Source organism: Mauremys reevesii, linkage group 12, assembly GCF_016161935.1.
Source record: "Mauremys reevesii isolate NIE-2019 linkage group 12, ASM1616193v1, whole genome shotgun sequence".
Classification (NCBI taxonomy): Eukaryota; Metazoa; Chordata; order Testudines; family Geoemydidae; genus Mauremys; species Mauremys reevesii.
Window position 1 is genome coordinate 23,146,827 of NC_052634.1, and position 24,470 is coordinate 23,171,296.

The 24,470-nt window shown below is 59.6% G+C and overlaps 1 pseudogene; it reads right to left on the reverse strand.

Annotated features, from left to right (window-relative positions):
• Positions 1 to 10,163: 10,163 nt before the first annotated feature.
• Positions 10,164 to 10,416, reverse strand: LOC120376493 (annotated as a pseudogene).
• Positions 10,417 to 24,470: the final 14,054 nt, after the last annotated feature.

Sequence of the window (24,470 nt, forward strand, 5' to 3'; positions counted from 1 at the left end):
CCGGGGGCAGCGGGAGTCGGGGGGTGACACGCGGCCGGTGCCTGGGCCCGTCGGACCCACCCGGACCCGCTCACACCCAGCCGGGGGGGGGGGTTACAAGGGGCGCCGGGAACATCCCGCGGGGCGGACACGGGGATCCAGTCCCCGGGCAGAGCCAGACCCGGCCCCGCCCCCGCCAGGGGTTGGGGTGGGGGAGGCGTTTCGGCGGGGGGTGAAAGGGGCGAAGCGGCGGAGCACGTTCCCTGCACCGGGGCGGGGCGGGGCTCCCTGGGGGGCGGGGCGGGGATGAGGAGTTGCGCTGGGTGGGGGGGGAGGTGTCAGGTTGACCCAGGGACCCGCCCTCACCTGGGCTGGAGAGGACGGAGGCGCCCCGGGGCAGGCTGGGAGTTGTAGTTCCTGGCTCGTCTCAGAGCGGAAGTGATGAGCCGGTTGCTCAGACAACGCGCCCCCTCCCGGTGCACTCTGGGAAGCGTAGTTCTCTCTCTCTCTCTCTCTCACACGCGCGGCCTCTATTGGAGGAGGGGCCGTAACTCGTCACTTCGCCGCGCCCCTCCCCGCTCCCTGATTGGCGGAGAGAGCGCGGGACAGAGACTCGGCGCGTGGGGGGAGGCCCCGGTTCCCTTGCCCCGAGGCTGCGCTGCCTCCCCCCCGCCCCGGGCGCGCGCTGCGGCCGTTGGGATTCGAATCCCGCGTCGGATCCGGGCGGGGGGGGGGCAGCGGCAGCGCGGAGTGAAAGGGCTTCACCCCCCCCCAGCTGGGCCTGGGGGGCAGCGGGGGGGGGGGCTGAGCTGCCTGGGAGCAGCCCCACAAGCGGCAGCCTGGGGCCGCGGGGCCCCTCAGCCCCACCCCCTCCTCTCCCTCTGTAGGGCCCCAACAGCCCCTTCAACCCTCCCCACCTGCCCCTGCAGTGTCCCCGGCCCCTGTGACCCTCCTGCCCGCCCCACCCCCGGGGTCCCCACCCCCCCCCCACTCTGCCCGGCCTTTCCCTTCGCCCCCCCGCCCTCAGCGCCCCACCCACGACCACCTTCTCTTGCCCCACCCCGACATCCTCCTCAGCGGCCTGCCCCCTGCCTCCTCCTCCCCATCCTCAGCGCACCGCCCCCCTTCATCCTCCCCCGCCGTCCTCAGCACCCTGACCCTGACCACCTCCTCTCGCCCCGACTCCGACCTCCTCCGCCCCCGTCCTCAGCACCCCGACCCCCTTCCTTCTCCTCTTGCCCCATCCCCACCCACAGCACACCCCACCTCAGCGCCCTGCCCCTAATTGATTCCAACCCATTTCCCCACGGCTGGGCCCCACTTTCCCATCCCCCCCACTCCCCCAGTCCATCCCCAGGGTGTGAGGTTCCTCATCTCCAATCTCTGCTGCCCCCCAACCTGCCGGGTTCCCCTTTTCAGCCACTGTGGGGTCCTCCAACCCGCCCCCACCCATCCACTCTGGGCTCTAAATCCCACATTCCCACAATGCACCTTGGTAACCCCACCCTCCTCTATCCCTAATCCCCCTCGTCCCTTCCCTGGGGTCCCCCTGGACACCCCAACCCACAGTCCGGCCCCCACATACATCCCAGTCACTCATCGCACGCTGAGCTAGTCCTTCAGGGGCCCCCACAGCCCCCCAAACTCCTCCATCCATGAGCCCCGTGGACCTGTGGCCGGGAAGTGGGGGAAGCTCCCACTTTGGCTGGGCTGGGTGTGGGTGTTAATCTTTTCCTGGCTTGTGTGTGCTGATCTCACCAAGGCTTTTTGCTCCCTCAGGGTGGGGGGTGGTTTTGGCTGAAGGTGACATGGTTTGGTAGCCCTGTGGATGCTGCGTGGTGTCTGGAATGGGGCGTGTGTGTTCCCATCATGCCCCTTCCCCTCTGCCTGCAGAGCTGAGCACAGACAGGTCTGAGGAGCAGAGCAGGAGCTCTGGGAAGGAGAAGAGCAATACGAAGATGGAGTCTAAGATGAGGCCAGGTGACTTCTGTGGAGGGAGACATGCTGGACAGCGCCAAGGATTGGGGAGACAACCAGGTGTGAGCCCCGGGCTCAGATTTCTAATTGTAGCTGTGATGGCAGAATGGGAGGAGGGTTGAAGCCGGAGCCCTGGGGTGCGTGAGTAGCGAGAAGAGGAGCCTCGCCACCATTGCTTTTTCTTTTCCTCTTGTGTTGTGTTTCATACCAAGGGAAAAGGAGTCGCGGAGACGGAGTCCAGCCCCGAGGTGAGATGGCAAGTGAGCGAGAGCAGTGACAGGGTGAATCCTGTTGATGCCAGGCAAGACCTGCCCAGCTGGGATGAGAGTAGCTGTCTCTGTCGGTGAGAGAAGTATCTGGTTTGGGAAGGGCTCTGGTCACAGCCCCCCTGGCTCCAGGCAGGGACATCCCGTTACCTGGGTGTGGGTTTCTGGACTAGCTGTGGCTTCAAGGGAGATGATGTTGCCATTTGTGGGGGCTGATCATCTCTCTGGCCAGGAGTGGTGTGTGCTCCCTAGCAGAAAGTTGGATCCATGAGGGTGACTCCTTGTTCTGAGTTTCTTTCTTTCTCTGAGGTTTCTCTCTCTGTGTTGGACAACTTACACTCAAACTTTCTCTCTGCTTTCATGGACACCTGTCATGTTCAGTTGCCCGCATCCTCTTCCCCCCTCCCCCTCCCCCAGTCTCCTATGGGCTCAGCTGGGTCTATCTGCCCACGGGCAGGGTCTCTGCCATACTGGGAAGGATGTGTCCTGCCTGCCAGGATAAGGGGGTTGCTCCTCCCACCCCTTATCTTCGGGGAGACCTCATTGCTGTAACTGGGTCACAGCGTGAGTGGCCAGTCATGTCTTTGGGGCTGTGGGGGCTGAGACTGAGAGGGGTGGGCTCGCGGTCATGGCTTTGGGCACAGGAGAAGAGGGGCTGCGATTAGAGATGCCCAGAACCCCCCTTATCACCTGCTAGCTCCATTACTGCATCACCCAAAAGCCTCGCTCAGGGTCCATTATGCCTCCTTGTGCTGGGCACTGCAGGGCCAATCAGAGGGACAGTAGGATGCATGAGGAAATAGATGAGTGTGTGAGGCAGATGGGTGAAGGGGGGTGTGTGGCATACATTGGGGACGGATGGGGGTTGAGGGTTGGATGGACAGCGGGACAGATGGAGAGCTGCAGGGACGGATGGTGACAGGCTGGACTTGTGATGGGTTCAGCTCATGGCCGCTGGCCCTGTCATCTCCTGCCCGCATCTGCCCGTCTGACTCTGCCCCTGTCTCTCACAGGCAGCACTCAGCAGAGTCTGGCCCTGTCGTTACACTGGTGCCTACATCCAGTGCGCACCTGTGTGTTATGTGCTCCTGGAGAGCTCAGGCGGGGACAAGCGTGCGGCTCACGGCTGCTGAACCAGCTACTCCAAAACTGCCACAGATCTCCCCCTCCTTGGGCAGCAAGACCCTGGCCGGGGGGCAGGGCCGCCCAGAGGGGGGGGCAAGAGGGGCAATTTGACCCAGGCCCCGAGCCCCACAGGGGCCCCCACCAGAGTTTTTCGGGGCCCCTGGAGCGGGATCCTTCACTCCCTCCGGGGGGCCCGGAAAACTCTTGCGGGGCCGGGCGCGGGAGCTTCTCTGCTCCCGGTCTTCGCCGGCGGGGGGTCCTTCCGCTCCGGGGCGGAAGGACCCCCCGCTGGCGAATTACCGCCGAAGACGGAGTGGGACCCGCCGCCGAAGTTCAGCTCGGTCTTCGGCGGTAATTCGGCGGCGGGGGGCCCTTCCCTTCCGGGACCCGCCGCCGAAGTGCCCCGAAGACCTGGGCAGGGGCCCCTCCGCTGAATTACCGCCAAGACCGGCTGCACTTCGCGCGGGTCCGCCGCGGTAATTCGGTGGCTGGGGGGGGGGTCCGCCGCGGGTCTTCGGGGCACTTCGGTGGCGGGTCCCGGAACGGAAGGGCCCCCCGCTGCCGAAGACCCCAGGCCCCCGGAATCCTCTGGGCGGCCCTGCCGGGGGGTTCCCTGTCCCTCCTCGCTGCCTGCTCAGCACAGAGACCAAGGTCACCTGGCTTTGCCCAGCCTCTAGCTGGAGCTTCTCCAGCCCCGAATTGCTGGTATCCAGCCTGGCCGGAGCTGGTGCGATGTCCTAGCCGAGTCCATTCTTTCTCCCCGGTAGATGACGATTTTCCCCACTTCAGTTAGTTGCTCTTTCTCTGCTTCCCCATAGCCCCTCCCCACTTATAGTGACCCCTGCTGGCCAGGCACAGGAGTGTCCTGTAGGTGCCTTCTCGTAGGAGCAGTGACTCCTGGTGGTGAGGGGCAGCAATGCCTGGCATGTATCCCCCCCCCAGCATTGCTGCAGCGCCCCCTGGTGGGCACTGAGGGCAGTTGCCTATGTGACCCCACCACTGCCATTGTGCCTGTGAGCGCTGGTGGGTAGGTGAGGCAGGGCCCTGTATGTATATCAGCCATTGGGGCAGTGCCCTCTGCGTATCCCACTCTCATCTCGGTGACTCGTGTTGCCCAGGTGGGGCAGTCCCCTGTGTGTATTTACTCCCCCCAACCCTGCATTGGGCCAGTGACCACTGGTAGCCGGAGGAGTCAGTGCCTGAGGTGTGTTCTTCACCTCCCCCAAGGTGGCAGGGTGCCTGGGTGGCTGTGTCAGGCAGTGCCCTGGGTATCTTCCAACCCCTTTGTGGCAGTGAGCCCTGCTCCTGGTGTGTGTCACTCCCCCACTAGGGATGTGCACTGGTGGCCAAGTATGGCAGTGCCCTGTGTGTAGCCTCCTCCCCGCCCCAGGGTGACCAGATAGAAAGTGTGAAGAATCGGGATGGGGTGGAGGGTAATAGGCCCCTACATAAGAAAAAGCCCCGAATATTGGGACTGTCCCTATTAAATTGGGACATCTGGTCACCCTATCCCCTCTACCCCTGTGCCAGGTATGGCAGGCACTGATCCCTGGCATCCCCGTGGGGCAATACGCTCTGTATATCCCCCTATTGGGGCAGTGACCCCTGCTGGTCAGGTGGGGCAGTGCCCTGTGTGTGTGTCCCCCTATTTAGGTAGTGACCCCTGGTGGCTAAGTGAGGCAGTGGCCTTTGATTTCCTCTTCTCTCCCCCGCCCCCTCTCTCTCTGGGGTAGGGCCCCCAGTTGGGGCACTACCCGATGTGTATCTCTACTAATTGGAGCAGTGACCTCCCCGTGGTGCCCTGGTGTGGCAGTGCCCTATTGGTATCTCCTCCCCTCTCCCCACACCATTGTGGTAGTGGCCACTTCAGGCAGTGGCCTGTTTATCATCCCCCCACACCACCACCACCATTGCAGCAGTGCCCCCTGGTGGCCATGTGCAGCAGTGCCCTGCATGTATCCCCCCAACCACTGCTGCAGTGACCCCAGGTGCCCAGTTTGAGTAGTAGCCTGTGTGTACCTCACCTCTTGGGGCAGTAACGTGTGGGGCCACGTAGGGCAGTGGCCTATATGTACCATCTCCTCTGGAGCAGTGACCACTGGTGTCTTGGTGCTAAGATGCAGCCACCTCTGGGTTACATGGTGGGGCTGTTTACAGGACAATGGGGACAGGCCCCCCCGTTCCAGGAAGTAGGGGAATGTCTGATGTTCGGGGCAGAGGGTTCCACCTTCTATTGAACTGTGATGCTCTGAGCACCTTTCCCCTGCATGAAGAAGACCCTGTGTGGCTCCAAAGCTGGTCCAGTAACAGGTATCACCTCACCTGCCTTGTCTCCCTGGTATTCTGGCCAGTGTCCAACTTCCCCTTCGCTGTTGGTCCTCAAACCTTCTCCAAGCAACTTCCCCCCCAGACCTTTAAGCTGCCAAACCTCCCCTGGAGCCCAACCCTGGGGGGGGGGGGCACCCCACCTGAAAACCCTACGGCACCGCGGGAGTGGGAGTGTCCACTGCCTCCATCTCCCACCAGCCAGGACAGGCCCCACAGCTCCATGGGAGTGGTCGTTAGTCTCCTGCTTCCATTTCCTGACAGCCGCTGCCAGGCCCGGCCCAGACTTCCCATTTCTGGTGCGAGTCCGGAAGCAGATGCTGGCATGAGGCGGTGCTGGGAAGGGTGGTGCTGGTGTCAGGAGAAAGCAGGAGGAGCAGGTGGGGTCTGTGCTCCTGCGGGGAGGTGCTGCCCTTGCTGTGAAAAGGTCCCGCCATTAGGGGAGATGTCATCTCCCTGCCCTGCCACGCTCTGCACCAGCCCCTGCTTGTCATGGGAGCAGGGCTGGCTCCAGGCACCAGGGTAGCAAGCAGGTGCTTGGAGCGGCTAATTCAAAGGGGCGGCCCGTCCGGTATTGGGGCAGCACGGCTGGGTCTTTGGTTTGGCGGCGGGTCCCTCATTCCCTGTCTTAGTCTTTGAGCTGCCGCCGAATTGCTGCCAAAGAGGAAGGGAGGGAGGACTCGCCCCCGAACTGCTGCAGAAGCAGCAATGTGGTTGAGCTGCCGCCGAAGAGCCACAGCTTGTCCTTTTCCCCCCTCCTGCTTGGGCCGGCAGAAAAGCTGGAGCTGGCCCTGCACAGGAGGAGCAGGCTCCAGTCTGCGGAGCTACAGCAGGGAACCCCGCAGCAGGGAACCCCACAGCCCAACGCCTGTCAGGCGCCCCCGTTCTCCATGCCCTAATCCCTGCTGCCCCCCCTCCCCCCATCAGTTATAGAACAGGAGGCAACTTAACTTCTGCTCACTGTTCCCGGTGGGACTCTAACAGAGCATGTCCTGGAGCCACTTAACTTCCACTCGCTGTTCCCTTTATAGACAGACAGTCAGAGCTCTCACAGGCTGGGCAGCAAGGAGATGATGCAGTTTGTCTCACCCCAGTGGATATTGCAGCCCTTAGTATAGAGGTTTGTTCTTTAAACATGGGGTCAGTCTCCTGTGGGGTTGGGCCACAGGAGAGCCCCGTGCCCCTTCCTGTGCTTCTAACCCTGCACTGTTCACCCTGCGTCCTCCCCCACGCCTCTAACCCTGTGCCCCCCTCTGGCACCCCTAACCCCTGCCTCCTCCTGCACCCGTAATCCCTGCACTGTGCCCCCTTTTCCCCTAACCCCTGCACCCCCTCCTGTGCCCACTTGGGGAAACTGACCTGGATGCACGGAGTAGCTGCATTGCTGCTCGCTCCCCCCGCCGCCCCTGAACACTGCTCCTCCGCACATCGCTAGGGGGCTGTGAGAGGGGGAGCAAGGAGCGACATCAGGGCTCCCTGCATCCGGGTCACCTTACCCACCGGGGCTGGTGGGCTTTGTCCTCGCCTGATGGCGCCCAGGTGGGGAAGGTGACCTGGATGCAGGAGCCCTGATGTCGCTCCTGCTCCCTTTACGGCCCCCTAGGGGGGCACGGAGGAACATTGGGGGGAGCAGTATCTGCTCATCACCGCTCTCTCCCCCTTCTCTTCCCCTCCCTCCCCCCATGTTCCTATGCCAGGAGGGAGCAGGGAGAAAACTGGGCACCACCCCAAGCAGCACTCCCCTGCCAGCCGGGAGCAGTTTCTGACTTTACACCAGCAGCACACACCTCTCTGCTACTGTACAGCACCGCCCTTGACCATGGTACCCCTGGGCAATTCCCTGGTGGCACCCACCCCTAAGGCTGGCCCTGGCTATGGGCTTCAGAGGGAGTGACCAGACCAGGTGGCCATGGAGAGCTCCTGCCCCTGTTCTCCTCTCCCAGCTTCTAGCAATCAGAGGCCAGGGACATGCTTCCATGCTGATGACAGGTACTGCTCCATAATGATCCAAAGTACAGGGGCGGCTCCAGACCCCAGCACGCCAAGCGCGTGCTTGGGGCGGCATGCCACGGGGGGCGCTCTGCTGGTCCCGGGAGGGCGGCAGGCGGCTCCAGTGGACCTCCCACAGACGTGCCTGCAGAGGGTCCGCTGGTCCCACGGCTGGGGTGGAGCATCCGCAGGCACGTCTGTGGGAGGTCCACCGGAGCCGCTGGACAGGCGACCGGCAGAGCGCCCCCGTGGCGTGCCACCGTGCTTGGGGTGGCAAAATGGCTAGAGCCGCCCCTGCCAAAGTACATTCATATTCCTCATCTGAGTCAGATGCCACCCACCGAAGATTGATTTTCCTGTCTAGTGCTTCAGGTTCTGTACTGTTCGCATCAGAGTGTTGCTCTTTGAGGACTTGTGCAACATGTTTCACACCTCGTCCGTCTTGGATTTTGGAAGGCTCTTCAGATTCTTAAACCTTCAGTCGAGCACTGTAGCTATCTCTAGAAATCTCACGTTGTACCTTCTTTGTGTTTTGTCAAATTTGCAGTGAAAGTGTTCTTAAATTGAACAACATGTGCTGGGGCATCACCCAAGACTGCCATAAAACGAAATATATGGCAGAATGCGGATACAATCATGGAGCAGGAGACATACAGTTCTTCATCAAGGTCTTCAGTCACAAATTAACGCATTATTTTTTTAACGAGCGTTATCAGCATGGAAGCATGTCCTCTGGAATGGTGGTTGAAGTATGAAGGCATATGGATGTTAGCATATCTGACACGTTAATACCTTGCAACGCTGGCTACGAAAGTGCCATGAGAGAGCCTGTTCTCACTTTTAGGTGACGTATATAAGACACGGGCAGCATTATTCTAGTAAATGTAAACAAACTTGTTTGTCTTAGCGATTGGCTGAACAAGAAGTAGGACTGACTGGACTCTAAAGTTTTACATTGTTTTCTTTTTGAGTGCACTTATGCAACAAAAAAAATCTACATATGCAAGTTGCACTTTAATGATAAAGAGATTGCACGGCAGTACTTTATATTTTACAGTGTAAATATTTGTAATAAAACTATATATAGTGAGCACTGTACACTTCGTATTCTGTGTTGTAATTGAAATCAATATATTGAAAATGTAGAAAAACAAAAATAAATTTAAATTGGTATTCTATTGTTTAACGATGTGATTAAAACAGATTAATCATGATTTTTTAAAGTTAATTGTGTAAGTTAACTGCGATTAATTGACAGCCCTAGATTTGAATGTTTCTGTCACATGCAGGACAAGCTGGAATATCTGTGTCTATTGGGTTTCCGGGAAACCCAAAGCCCGCCCCATGCTAACGCATCCCCCCCCCCCACAGCCTAAGGGGAGGTTCCACAGGGCCTCAGAAACCCACTAATTGCGGGGGACAACTAATAAAAGAACAGGGACAGGAGTGCGGTCAAAGGGTCATAAGAAGGGAGCCTGACGGGGACACTGAGCAGAGAAGACCGGACAGCCCCCACTGCTCCTCGAAGGCGTCAAGGGAGCCAGCGGATGCCGCCCAGAGGAACTCTGCCCGGATACGTGAACGGACTAAGGATCGGAAACAAGCCCCACAGTCGCAGGAGCCTGGGGGGAATTGTGCTGTGAAATGGTTTCCTGTTCTGACATGTCCCCAATTGCCCTTTTTGCCCTAACAGGCTGCAGCGCAACATCCATGTTTTGCTCCAGCTCATTCCGTCCTCCCAGGGGCCGGGAAAGGGAAATGGCTGCAGTGGAGCCAGTTGAGGGAGGGATGATCAGGGAGTTGCTGGCGGGTTCCCTTGGCGGGGAGAAAGGGCAGTAAATACATAGGGGGTGGGAACTTCCAGGAAGGTTGGTCTGGGTGGGAGAGGGCAGGAAATCCCCAGGGTGGGGGACAGGGTGTGACAAACCTGCTGGGATTTGTTTACTGTGAGGCTCCAGCATTTCTCAAATGTGGCCACCAGGGGCTTTTATTGTGGCCACAGCCTCCCGGGCTGTAATTGAGGGAGTGCGGTGGGGCTCAGGCTTCAGGCTTCTGCTCTGGGATGGTGGGCGACAGGCTCAGTCAAGATACATGGAACGTAGGCTGGGTGGGGAGAAGTCTGTGTAACTCATCCAGTTATTGATACACATGTGACTCGAATATTACCAATCTGTGTGTGTGGCCCCCCCCCACACAAACCCCCCCCAACTAACCATCTCCCAAACTGACCCTCAGTCCGGAAAGCATTCATCCCTCATATTGTTAAAAAGATTCAAAGGAAACAGAAGAATCCCAGCTTTTAAAACAATCCTCTAGCAAGACAAAGAAACTCACATCTGTAGACTCAGAAAACACTCCCAAGAAATTTTAACAATATGTTGTTATGAAGAAACCAAAGTGATAAAGAGACCTGATTTTTCAACTACTTTAAAAAAATCTTCTCAAATCAGCATCTTTAAACTGAAACTTTTTCTGCTTTTTAACCAGACAATTCTCCCCACAAGGAGAGCCACTGGTCCTGGAGACACTGCAATACCAGGTCAATGCATGGGGTGGACAGAGCAAGCTCCTATTCCATCCCCTTGTTTCAAAAATCAATTTAATATACAGTTCTCAAATAAAGGACCTATCAGATACAACTTTAGATAATGTTTCTTCAAGGTTCCCAAGACACAGACCAGGTTTTCATCTCGAGGCCAAAAGACCAATAACATCAAGACAATTGATCACGGCCTTGGATAGGCCAAGAGACTACTCACCCCATCTGAGCTCAACGAGCCAACTGATAAGAACAGATTTAAATTTTATTAGAGAATATTTAAAATAAACGATACAAAGTGTTTGAAGCGTCAGTTATTGTGTCATTGGGGGTAACATACAGGTTGTGGGGGGATGTTAGCGTTTTGGTATTGGACGGCATATACATATACACAGTCTGTCATGTCCCCAATGCGGGGTATACAGTGGGTGGGTTCAAGGTACAGCCAGCAAGCAGTGAGGGCACATCACTCATACAAACAGGTTATGGATAGTCGTGGGCATGAATAAATGAGCAGACTGGGTAATGATGGTAGGATGACCCTCACAGGGCAGAGTTCAGTTTGGTTGGTTCAGGGCTCAGGGGATAAAGTCCAACAGGGGAAGTTTCCAGGTCTCTTCCCCCTTGTGGGTGCACGAAGTCACGCCGGCTCACTCTTGGTATTGACGGTGGCCGGTGACGTGCTCTGTGTAAATGTCTCTGGACCACCGAATAGCGTCCGAGACCATTAGGCATCTCATGAGCCGTGCGTAGCGACGGCCCACCCCACAGGTCCGCAGCACGCGCTCATTAAGGGGGTCCCAGGCGCCCAAGGCCCCAACGATCAGAGCGTTGGTGTAGACCTCGTAGCCCTTTGCTCGCAGGGTGTCAGCCAGGGGAGCGTACTTTTCGAGTTTGCGGGCTCGGGCTTGGCGGAAGGCCGTGGTCCTATTCTCGAACGGGACCGTCACGTTGACGAGGATGATCTTTTTCCGGTCCTCATCCGTGATGACGATGTCCGGGCGCAGCGGGCTGTCGGTGCCGGGGATGGCGCGATTGACAGCGATCTCTCCCAGGTGCGGGGCGATGGCCTTCACCAGGCGGTCCTGGACGGCGTTGTGGTGCAGCTGCCAGGCTCTGCCGTGGGGTCTGCAGCTGCACAGGACGTGGGGCAAGGTCTCCATGGCGTACCCGCACCTCCAGCAGCGTTTGTCCGGGTTCCCGTGGCGGATGGCTCCGTTGAGGGGGACGCAGTTCAGCCGGGCGCGGTGTATGAACCGCCAGTCGGTGAAACGGATGAAGCTGCCTGAGGGGAGGAAGTGGTTGCTGGAGTCCCACTTGCTGGTGACCTCAAAAGCCTTGCCCTGGTCCGGCTTTTTCTTCAGGGTGTCCACGTAGAGCGCGCGGGTGGCGGCCTTCAGCGACCTCTCCAGCATGCCTCTGGCTCCAGGGCTGACGATGGTGTTGTCCTCCGTCCCGATCTGCGGTATCAGGACTCCTGGCTCCCGCCGATCTTCGCTCCATACCCAGCGGCAGCCCAGTCGCTTTCCCAGTCGGCGGGTGGCATTGCGGGCGCGGGTCCACAGCGAGGCGACGTCGCCCCTGAATGGGCCGAATTCTCCATCCAGGGAGCCGCTCAGGAAGGCGGCCACGTCTTGGTCGGAGGGGGGTCTGCCGATTCGCCTCGCGGTGGCGGCGCGCAGGGCGGTCGTCGCGATGTTCTTAACTGTGGCGTCCGGGCACGTCAGGAGGCGGAAGGCATGCGTGATTACCGCGATGTCGCAGAGGTCTCCCATGCGGGGGACGTTGGCACCCCCGTGACGGTGAGCGATGTATACGAGCTCGTTGCTGGCGTTCCGGGGTAGGGACAGCCACTTCTTCACCAGCTGCCGGATGTTGTTGTCCGCCTTGTTGAGGGGCACCTTTGCTACGGCGGATCCTCTCAGGACGAAGGCGATGCGGGGGATCAGGAAGGTGTTGAGGGCATTGATTTTCTGCCACGGCGCCAGCAGGGATGCGTCGATCTTGGCGGTGTCCTGCAGGATCTCCCGGATGGTGTCCTCGGGGGTCTGCCGGACGCGGAAGCCCGTCGGCGTGCCGAGGTGCTGGTACGCCTGCCCCTCCGCCATGGGGACAACGGACTCGCCCTGGATAAGGAACTCCGTCGTCAGCACTGAGTCCCTCTTGCTCCCGTCGATGTGGAGGGACGCGCACTTCTTGGCGTTGAAGCGGAGTCCCGTCCAGTCCGCGGCTCTCCCGATGGTGTCGAGGATGCCCTGGAGTCTCTCGGGGTCGTCCGCGATCAGGACCAGGTCGTCCGCGTAGGCCAAGACGCTCACTCTCTCGCCATGTAGGTCGAAGCCGTCAGTGCTGTTGGAGATCGCCCGCAGGAGCGGCTCCTTGGCGAGGTTGAAGACGATGGGGCTGAGGGGGCAGCCCTGCTTCACGCCGCTGCGGATAGGAATCTCGGCGGTCTCTCCTTCAACCGAGCGGATGGTGGTGCTGCAGCCCTCGTAGAGTTCCCGGATCAGGCGAAGGAAGGTCTCCGGCATCCCGAACTCCCGTAGCGTGCTGAAGATGTGGTGATGGGGGATGGACCCGAAGGCGTTGGCCAGGTCGAGCCATGCTATCGCGCACTGTCTCTGCGCCCTCCTGGTCGTCTGGAGGACGGTCTGGAGCAGGAAGTTGTGTTCGTAGCACCCCTCTGACGGCATGAAGCCCTTCTGGGCCGGGCTGATGGCTCCCCCGGTCGTCGCCCACTCTGTGATTCTGGCTGCCAGGCAGCTGGCGTACAGCTTGTACATCGTAGAGCAGAGGGAGATGGGTCTCCAGTTGCTGGGGTCCTCTCGCTCGCCCTTCTTGTGTATAAGGACCGTCATGGCCTTCTTCCAGGAGGTGGGCGACCGGCCGAAGCGCCGACACAGGTTGAAGATGCCGGAGAGCACGAGACAGCCGGGGTCTCGCTTCTTGAGGAGGCCGTAGGGGATGCCATCTTTTCCGGGCGCGGTGTTTTTGGTTCTGGAGAGCCGCGCCGACACCTCTTTGGGCGTGAAGTCGGCCTCTAGACCGTCTGCGTTGGCGACGCGGGGCAGCGGACGGAGGCACTCCGGGCGCTGCGCGTCGTTCCTGGGCGGAAGCAGAGGCTGAATGAGCTCCCCCTTCACATCTAGTGAGGAGCTGGGGGAAAGACTTCAGGAACAGACCGCGTTTGCATAGACACACCTACTCTGCCTAGCTATGCAGCATGATGGGGCCGCTTTCCCAAAATGACCAGTTTTGGCTGGTGGCAGGTTACAAATCACTTTAGGATTGAGTGGAATGAAATGTTGTTATCCTTCCTGCATGAGTGAAGGGCAGCAGAACATACCTAGTCGGTCCTGATGGAGGGGTAGGTGGGTGAGGAATAGCTTTCATTGGACTTCATAGAAGTGATTGAGAACGTCACCCTAAAACAGTGGTCCCCAAACATTTCACACTGTGCCCACTTATCCAGTTGGGGAAGGGCAAAACCAGAGCTTGAGGCATTCAGCCCTGGGTGGTGGAGCTCAGACTTTTGGCTTCAGCCCCAGGCACTAATGCCAGCCCTGGCAACCCCATTAAAACAGGGTTATGACCCACTTTGGGGTCCTGACCCGCAGCTTGAGAACCACTGCTCTATGCTGAGGGGAGAGAGTTTTCATGTGGGTGCAGTTAATCCACTTCCCAAGAGGTGGCAGCTATGTCAGTGGGAGAAGCTATATCGGTGGGTGTGCAAGCTGTGGTGTTCACCACATTTAAGAAGTTTAATCAAACACCATTTTTAAAACCACTTCTGGTCTGGGAATGGCAAAGGATCTCGAGGAAGCAGGGTCTGTCCTTCAAAGTCTTGGAGATCACGAGTCCATGGTCATGGGGGTATAGCTTAGTGGTACAGTGCTTGATGGTAGATCAAGTGATCCTTGATTCAAGCCCCAGTGTTCTCTTATAACCTTCTTTCTTTTTTTTAAAAAAAGGAAAACATTTTCATTTCCATTCTTCATTATGTTCAGGAGCTCCACTATACAGGGGTGCTTGATATGAATGTAAACACTCAACATTTCACTGTCCAAATGCACAAAAACCTAGCAAAGCTGTCCATCAGCTGAAATCAGTTCCAATCCTCTAACTGTCTAGTTTATGTTTTCATCAATTAAACAAAGGTATCATAGGAATGTACATTTGAAGATCCCTCTTCTCCAGGAGCTATGTTGTGCAGAAGAACAAGAGCCACATCCAGCTACAGTTCAGGAGTCCGATGACCAAAGAGCCAATAAATGTTCTGAGGGATGGAGAAAAATGCCTTCTAGTGAGCTATTGAACAAGCTCAACCTGTTTCGCTTATCAAAAGAAGATTGAAAGGTGACTTCATTGAAGTGTTGAAGGGCCTTCGTGGAGAGAATAGATTGGGTATTAAAGAGCTCTTGAATCTAGGAGAGAAAGGCATAACAAGACCCAGTGGCTGGAAGGTGAAAAGAGACAAATTCATATTACAACTAAGGCACAAATATTCAACAGCGAGGATGATTCACCACAGGAACAATCTACCAGGAAAGTGGTGGATTCACCATCTCCTGATGTCATTTCATGAAGACTAGATGCCTTTCTGGAATGTGTTTGCCCCAAAAGTAGCTCTTGTGTCATACAGGAGGCCTGTGATATGCAGGGGGGTCAGATTAGATGCTCTAATGGTCTCTTCTGGTCATAAAGTCGACTAATTTCTGAAAAACTGAGTGTAGCGTTGGGAGCAGCGTCTGATGTTTTCCTGTCTAGCCGGCTTGCTGCCTAGAACGAACGCTCCTTGAGTGGGGTGATCCACAGGGAGTAGCTCAAACCTCCAAAGTGCCTGGCCAGGGGCAGGACATTAGCACCGCAAGGGAGGGGTGTGGCAGTGACATCACAAAGGCCTTTGGCAGGACCTCAGACTATTGGCCAAAGGTGGTGGGGAGGTGGTGACCTCACAGAGAGATGCTGACATCAGCCAGGCAGGACAGGGGCGAGGGGCCAGGGAAACCTCAGAGACCCCTGTGGCTTTGCTTCAGCAAGTCTCCTTCTCCAGGTCTCTCTTTGAGGACTGAGAGAGTATTCGGGTTCAGGTACCTGAGCGCCAGGAGGAACCTCTTTCGAGTTTTCTCCTTCCCTTTTCCTGATTTTACTAGAAAACAGCCGTCCCTGTTTAGAAGGTAAGAGCCTCCTCGAGGTTTGAAACCTGTTCAGTCTGATCCATCTGGAGACAGTTGAATTCTAGGCATGGAAAACACGAGCTTAAGGAGGGAGAATTTTATTCCGTACCTGGGATTTTGTCCCTTATAATCACTGGGGACATTAGGGTTTGTTCTTTTTGTTTCACCTTTTCCTCCATCCATCCCTCCCTCCTTTCTCTTCGTCTCTTGCTTCTTTGGTCGTTTCTGGTGTTCCCCTCCAAAACCCTGGTGCTGTGTCGGGGTGTGTTGGGGGGGGGGGAAGATGAGGGGTTTGGGCGGCACTGGGGGAGGGGGAGCTCGGGGGTTGGGCACGGGGCAGAGAGGGGATGGGCGGCACTGGGGAGGGGGAGCCTGGGGGTGTTGGGGCAGGGGCAGAAGAGGGGATGGGCGGCATCGGGGAGCCTGGGGGTGTTTGGGGCGGGGCAGAGGGGATGGGCGGCATCGGGGAGCTCTGGGGTGTTTGGGGCGGGGCAGAGGGGATGGGCGGCACTGGGGAGGGGGCCTCGGGGGTGTTTGGGGCTGGGGCAGAAGAGGGGATGGGCGGCACTGGGGAGGGGAGCTTGGGGGTGTTTGGGGACGGGGCAGAGAGGGGAAAGGGAGGTCAGGGGGGGTGTTGGGGCGGGGCAGAGAGGGGATGGGCGGCACTGGGGAGGGAGAGCTCGGGGTATTTGGGGGATGAAGAGGGGATGGGAGGCCCTGGGGGAGGGGGAGCTCGGGGGGTTGTTTGGGGGTGGGGGCAGAGAGGGGGATGGGCGGCACTGGGGGAGGGGGAGCTCGGGGGGGTGTTTGAGTTCGGGAGCAGAAGAGGGGGATGGGCGGCATCGGGGGAGCTTGGGGGGGTTGGGGGCGGGGCAGAGAGGGGGATGGGCGGCACTGGAGGGGAGCTCGGGGGTGTTTGGGGTGGGGGCAGAAGAGGGGATGGGCGGCACTGGGGAGGGGAGCTGGGGCGGTGTTAGGGGCGGGGGCAGAGAGGGGATGGGCGGCACTGGGGAGGGGAGCCTGGGGTGTTGGGGCGGGGCAGAAGAGGGGAGGGGTGGCACTGGGGAGGGGAGCTCGGGGGTGTTTGGGGCGGGGCAGAGAGGGGATGGGCGGCACTGGGGAGGGGAGATCGGGGGTGTTGGGGACGGGGCAGAAGAGGGAGGGGCGGCACTGGGGAGGGGAGCTTGGGGGTGTTGGGGACGGGGCAGAAGAGGGGAGGGCGGCACTGGGGAGGGGAGCTCGGGGGTGGTTGGGGCGGGGGCAGAGAGGGGATGGGCGGCACTGGGGAGGGGAGCTCGGGGTGGTTGGGGCGGGGGCAGAGAGGGGATGGGCGGCACTGGGGAGGGGGAGCCTGGGGTTGGCGGCGGGGCAGAGAGGAGATGGGCGGCACTGGAGGAGGGAGCTGGGGGTGTTTGGGGCGGGGCAGAAGAGGGGATGGGCGGCACTGGGGAGGGGAGCTCGGGGTGTTTGGGGTGGGGGCAGAAGAGGGGATGGGCGGCACTGGGGAGGGGAGCTGGGGGTGTTTGGGGCAGGGGCAGAAGAGGGGATGGGCGGCACTGGGGAGGGGAGCTCGGGGTGTTTGGGGGTCGGGGCAGAGAGGGGATGGGCGGCACTGGGGAGGGGAGCCTGGGGGTGTTTGAGTTCGGGAGCAGAAGAGGGGATGGGCGGCATCGAGGAGCTCGGGGGTGTTGGGGCGGGGCAGAGAGGGGATGGGCGGCACTGGGGAGGGGAGATCGGGGTTGGGGCGGGGCAGAGAGGGGAGGGGCGCACTGGGGAGGGGAGCTTGGGGGTGTTGGGGACGGGGCAGAGAAGGGGATGGGCGGCACCGGGAGGGGGAGCCTGGGGGTGTTGGGGCGGGGAGGAGGGGAGGGGCGGCACTGGGGAGGGGAGCTGGGGGTTGGGGGCGGGGCAGAGAGGGGATGGGCGGCATCGGGGAGGGGAGCTGGGGGTTGGGGCGGGGCAGAGAGGGGATGGGCGGCAGTGGGGAGGGGAGCTCGGGGGTGTTTGGGGCGGGGCAGGGAGGGGAGGGGCGGCACTGGGGAGGAAGCTCAGGGGTTGGGGGCGGGGCAGAGAGGGGAGGGGCGGCACTGGGGAGGGGAGCTCGGGGAGGGTTGGGGCGGGGCAGAGAGGGGAGGGCGGCAGTGGAGGAGGGGAGCTCGGGGTTGGGCTGCTCAGGAGCCGCCTCGCGAACGCTTCAAGGCCACGTGACGCCCTCTCGGAAACTCCGCCTCTCCCGAGACAGCCAATAGGAAGAGGAGGCAGAGCCCTGACCAATGGGAGCGCGAGAAGAAACCTTCCCCCCCCCGCCCAGTTCCAGTGCGAGGTTGGGGGCTGCAGTGACCAGAGCCCCCAGCAGGGTGCAGCGGGGGGGGGGCTGCAGTGACCAGAGCCCCAGCAGTGTGCATCGGGGCTGCAGTGACTAGACCCCAGCAGGGTGCAGCGGGGCTGCAGTGACCAGACCCCCCAGCAGGGTGCAGCGGGGGGGGGGGCTGCAGTGACTAGACCCCCCAGCAGGGGCGTGGGGTTCCCTGCAGCCTGGTGCCTTTCACAGGGAGACCCGCAATAGCCTGACCCCCACCCCTGTCCGAGCTCCCGCCCTGCCCCCAGCCCACTGCCTCTTGAGCAGCCCCCGGCTGTGTCCCCGCAGCTTCCCAGCCCCAGCTCCCCTCGGTCGCCCCCACACTTCCTCCCTGCAGCCTGCCCCATTGCCCCCCCTGAGTCCCAGCTTCACCCCCCGACATCTCTCCAACCCACCTCCCCCCATCGCAGCCTCTGCCCCCCAGTGCCCCGGCCCTGCTCCCCGGGGGGCTTGAGAGGCCCCCACCCCCCGGCCGCTCCACTCCCCACAATGGGCAGCTGCTGGCGCTGAGGAAGGGGGGTCTGGGCCAGGCCAGGTGCTGGGCCGATCCTGGTGAAAGAGAGACGAGCCGGCACGGCTGAGAGGCCCCTCCCTTGTCTGGGGACAGGGCTCCCACAATTTGGCCAGTGTCACCCTCCCCCATCCAGAGGAGACGTCCGCTCCCAGCAGGCCGTGCTCCATCTCCACCCCGCAGGGGGGAGCCCCCAGTCCAGCAGTGCCCCCCACCCCGCCCCCATCAGCAGCCAAGCCGGGAACCTGCCCCTTCTCCCCTGCGAGGGCTGCAGGACTCCCTGCCCCCGCAGCACCAGCCTCCCCCCATGTCCCCGGGGTGGGGTGGGGGAAGGGGGGATTCCTTCTTCCCATTGCCCAGATCCCACCCCCACCCCGGGCTGCCCAGACGGGAGCCAGGGGCTGCAGCAGTTGGCTGTGCTACCGGTGCCCCTCACTCCCGACCCACAGCCCCTCCTATCCCAATCCTGATCTACACACCCAGAGCTCTGCTGGTGCCCCTCACTCCCGACCCGCAGCCCCCTAGATTTCCCGCTGAGCTCCCCAGTTACTGCGCTGCCAGTGCCCCTCACTCCCGACCCGCAGCCCCTACTATCCCAGTCCTGACCTCCAGACTCACAGCTCTGCTGGTGCTCCTCACTCCCGACCCACAGCCCCCTCGATTCCTCACTGAGCTCCCCAGTTACTGCGCTGCTGGTGCCCCTCACTCCCGACCCGCAGCCCCTTAGGCGTCAACCAGCTCTGACAGTGCCCCTCACTCCCGACCCGCAGCCCCTGCTATCCCAGTCCTGACTTCCAGACTCTCAGCTCTGCTGGTGCCCCTCACTCCCGACCCGCATGGGTCACCCCTGGAGCAGGTTAAAGCTGCAGGTTGACAGTGAGGTTGCTGCCCCTGTGAACAGCTGCTGTAGCACCCCATGGGCAGGACAGGGAGACCCAGTTATACCCCTCCCCCGCCCCAGCCTGTATCGGGGGATGGGAGCGCTCACAACCTGGGGCCCCTGAGTTGGGACGGAGGGAGGCCCCCGTGCACCAGGGATGCTGTAAGGGCGAACAGGGGCACCCACCCACCCACCCGAGATCTTCTAGGGGGGGAGAGTGGCACCCACACACCCAGGATCTTGTGGGGGGGGGGACAAGGGCATCCACACTCCGGTATCCTCTGCAGAGGGACGGACACCCACACACCCAGGATTCTGTATGGGGGGCAGAGGTACCCGGACACCTGGGCGGGGGAAGGGGGCACTGAAACATCCGGGATCTTACATCAGAGGACAGAGGAGCCTGCACCCCAACATGAGACGGGGGCGGGGGAAGCAGGAGCATTTCCCAGTTCCAGGCTGTCCCCGTCTGGTCAAGGCACAGAGCTCACAAGCAGAGTTTAAAGCTCCAGCTGTCAGGCCACAAAAGAAGCCGGGCCCTGTGGCTGGTGCTTGTGATCCCAGCGCCTGGGGAGGCTGAGGTCGGTGGATCACTTGAGCTTAGGAGTTCTGGGCTGCAGGGAGCTGTGCCGATTGGGTGTCCACACTAAGTTCAGCATCAATATGGTGATTTTGGGGAAGCTTGGGGTCCCCAGGTTGCCTAAGGAGGGGTGAAACGGCGCAGGTCAAAACTCCCATGCTGATCAGTAGTGGGATCGCACCTGTGAATAGCCCCTGCAGCGTAGCCTGGGCAAGACAGTGAGACACGGTCTCTTTTTAGACACATCCCCCCCGCAGAGCCTGCAGAGGGGGATGGGAGCACCCACACACTGGGGATTCTGACTTGGGGTGAGGGACGCACCCAAGCAACACGGATCTTGAAAAGGGGAACAGAGACACCCACAGATCCTGGATGGGGGCAGGCAGGGGAAACCACACACGGGAGCTAGTTCATGGGGTGGGGGACAGAGACACCCACCAGAGATCCTGGATGGGAGCACCCACATGATGGGGATCTTGAACTGGGAGGCGGGAAGCACCATGTACCAGAGGTTCTGAAGGGGGAACAGGGACACTCACACACCAAGTGTCTTGCAGCAAGAGCTGCGGTCTTCATTTACACAGGGCAGTGATGGGGATTTAACCAATTCCTGTGCAGAACTTGTTCCACTAGATAATTAGCCTCACGGTTAAAAAATGATCATTTCCAGTTGGCATTTTGTGACATTGACTGCAAACCAATGGGGTCGTGTTCAACCTTTGTCTGGTGAATTAAAGAACCCTTTCAAATCAGATATTCCCCCCTCTGGGAATTTTTAAAACTGTGTATTTAAAAACAGTGATTAAATCCCCACTTAACCTCCAGTCAATGAAATAAATTGAGCTTCTTCAATCTCTCGCTGTGGACAGAAGAGGGCAATGCACATTTTCCTTGTTTTTAAAGGCAAAAATCCTGATCTTTCCAAGGGGATCTTCTGCTTCAACGGTCAGTTTAGGGAAGGATTTGGCTTCCTGGGTTATAATCTCCCGCTCGGTTATAATCTGCGGTCTGAAGGGTCAAATTTAGATGAGGCCATTAGTGCTGCCCCCGTCTGGCCGGAGAGGGGAGCTCACAAGCAGAGTTGAAAGCTGGAGCTGGGAGGGACCTGGCTGGACACGTGGGGCACAAAGGCTCTCGCGTGGGATCCTTGCTGTGCAGTCGGAGGTTGAGGCGATTTGAGGGAATTCAGGGCTGCACCCTGACATGCTGAGCCGGTGTCTGTGCTAAGCTCGGCATCAATCAGGTGATTCTGGGCAGTTCGGGGTCCCCGGGCTCTCAAAGGAGGGTGAAGCAGGTCACCCCTGGAGCAGGTTAAAGCTGCAGGTTGACAGTGGGGCTGCTGCCCCTGTGAACAGCTGCTGTAGCACTGCCTGGGCAGGACAGGGAGAGCCAGTTATACCCCCACCCCTCCAGCCTGTATCGGGGGATGGGAGCACTCACACCCTGGGGACCCACCCACCAGAGATCTACTGGGGGGGAGAGTGGCACCCACACACCCAGGATGTTGTAGGGGGGGACAAGGGCATCCACACTCCGGGATCCTCTGCAGAGGGACGGACACCCACACAGCCAGGATTCTGTATGGGGGGCAGAGGTACCCGGACACCTGGGCGGGGAAAGGGGGCACCGAAACATCCGGGATCTTACCTGGCAGGACAGCGGCGCCTGCAGCTCGACATGAGACGGGGGCGGGGGGAGCAGGAGCATTTCCCAGTCCCAGGCTGTCCCCGTCTGGCCAAGGCACAGAGCTCACAAGCAGAGTTTAAAGCTCCAGCTGCCAGACTGCAAAACAAGCCGGGCTCTGTGGCTGGTGCCTGTGATCCCAGCTCCTGGGGAGGCTGAGGCTGGCGGATCGCTTGCCCTCAGGAGTTCTGGGCTGCAGGGGGCTGTGCCGATCAGGTGTCCACACTAAATTCAGCATCAATATGGTGATCCCGGGGAAGCTTGGGGTCTCCAGGTTGCCTAAGGAGGGGTGAACCGGCCCAGATCGGAAATGGAGCGAGTCAAAACTCCTGTGCTGATCAGTAGTGGGATTGCACCTGTGAATAGCCCCTGCAGCGTAGCCTGGGCAAGACAGTGAGACATGGTCTCTTTTTAGACCTACCCCCCCCCCCGCAGAGCCTGGATGGGGGGATGGGAGCACCCACACGCTGGGGATTCTGACTTGGGGGGAGGGACGCCGCCCTGCAACACGGATCTTGAAAAGAGGAACAGCGACACCCACACACCACAGAGCCTGGATGGGGGCAGGGGAACCACACACGGGAGCTAGTTCATGGGGTGGGGGACGCACCCATATGCTCCGTTGCACCATTCTTAATGAGCAGAACGGGGGCATCCGCACAACACAGATCCTTAACGGGCGGGGGGACACCCACACACTCCACTATTAACCAGGAGGGACAGGGGAACCAGACACCCCCGCTAGTGTGGAGAACACCCACAGCCACCGGATCCCTCATGGGGGGTAAGACAGAGGGGATTGTAATGGGGCCCAGCGCACCCAGCACCAGGGATTGTTAAGGGCTGAAGGGACAGGGACACCCACACACACTGAGATCACGTCCTTGGAGGAACGCAAACCCTCCACAGAAGGACCTGGTCTGTTCCATGATGGCAGCCCAGCCTGGGTGAGTCAAAGTCTCTTTTTATACAGCCACGCCCCAGAGATCCTGACTAGGGGAGAGAGACACCCACCCACCAGAGATCCTTAATGGTCTAGGGTGCACCCACACACCAGGGATTCTTATGGGTGGGAGGAATGGAGACAGCCAGACACACTGAGATCACTTCCTCCAAGGAGCCTGGGCCAGACAGGGAGACACAGTCCCCCTTTACAGATCTGCCAGACAACCTTCCTCCCACTCCCTCCACACAATGGTCTTATTTGGAGGTGAAGCCAGGGAAACCACATGGAGGATTCTTACCTGGGGAACTGGGGGGACCCACTTACCACCAGAGATTCTTAAGGGCAGGAGGAACAGGGACTCCCAGCTCTGCAGCATGGGGGTGGGTCGCCTGCTGGGATCATCTGGGCATATTTCGCCTCGTCAGCTCCCTGCCATTGCCTTGGGGGCCCCTTGTTCGCTGCCTCTGGTACCCAGTTTAGCCTCCTTCCTGAGGGCTGAAACGCTTTGATCTATCTAAGGTCTGTGGGATCAATATGTGTCATGGTGTAATTCTGTGTTATTCGGGGGTCAGACTAGCTGAGCTAATGGCCCCTTCTGCCCTTAAACACCATGAAAACATTTCCCTGGTTTCTCCTTGCGCCTGACAGACACCACGGTGAGGGGCCCAAGAGAAGATCCTGGACACAGCGCTCTGGCTCTTACTTTACTTGGGGACGTCAGCGCTTTCCTAGCAAAGCTGCTGCTAAAGCGCTGGATTTGGGGAACGGTTCGGCTCCGGTTCAGAGATCTGCCTGCGGGGTGTGAACCTGCCACGAGGAGTGGGAAACGCAACCAGCAACGGGAGGCGTTGGCTGAGCTCCGGGCTGCCCCCGTGTGGCCAAAGCTTAGAACTGAGCAGCGGCGTTTAAAGCTGGCGCTGGGAGCGACCTGAACACGCGGGGCACGAAGGCTCCTGCGTGTAACGCTTGTTGGGTGGGCAGCTGAGTGTAGCTGATTGCCGGAGTTCAGGGCTGCACACCGGGGTGCTGAGCAGGTGTCTGTGCTCAGGTTGGCCTCGCTATGCTGGTTTCTGGGAAGTTTGGGGCCACCAGTTCCCCCTAGAGAGAGGGGAGCCAGCCCAGGAAAGGAGGCCGGCAAAACTCTGGTACCGATTGGCAGTGGGACTGCCCCTGTGAAGAGCCGCTGTAGCCCCACCAGGGAGAGCCGGTCTCTCTTTATGCAGCCCCCCCATTCCTCAGGACAAGGGTTGTGCTCAAAGATCTGTACCCCGTGTCTTTCACCTCCGTGTGAAGCGCACAGTGCAAATAACCCTCAGCACATCAGCTCAGCTCCAGGCTCCACTTCCACCCGCTCAGGCTCAGCCTGCACAGAGCTCCCAGGCTGAGCCTGAAGTTGGAAGCGGGAGACTCTGTTACTAGCCGAGCCCCGTGGCTGGTGCCTGTGAGCCCAGCTCCTGGGGAGGCTGACGCCGGCGGATCGCTTGAGCTCAGGAATGCAGGGCTGCAGGGGGCTGTGCCGATCGGGTGTCCGCACTAAGTTCGGCATCAATATGGTGATCCTGGGGAAGCTTGGGGTCCCCAGGTTGCCTAAGGAGGGGTGAACCGGCCCTGGTCGGAAATGGAGCAGGTCAAAACTCCCGTGCTGATCAGCAGTGGGATCGCGCCTGTGTATAGCCCCTGCAGCGTAGCCTGGGCGAGACAGTGAGACACAGTCTCTTTTTATACAGACACCCCCCGCAGAGCCTGCAGGGGAAGATGGGAGCACCCACATGCTGGGGATTCTGACTTGGGGGGAGGGAAGCCCCCGTGCACCAGAGATGCTGTCAGGGAGAACAGGGGCAGCCACCAGAGATCTTCTGGTGGGGAGAGCGGCACCCACACAAAGGGCCGTCCTTCGGATTTATGGTGCCCTAGGCGAGATTATTAAACTGGTGCCCCTGTGCCTGATCTGCTCTTAGCAACACAAATATAAGCATACAGTATTGGAAAACTTGCCACATTCACGTTATTAAAACCAGTTTAACTTAATGAAGCACACTGTAATGCTGATGCACTAGCACTAAAGAAGTAGCACTATAGAAAAAATTCTGATTTGACAGAATGATGCAAATAATATAATTTTTTTAATTTGTCA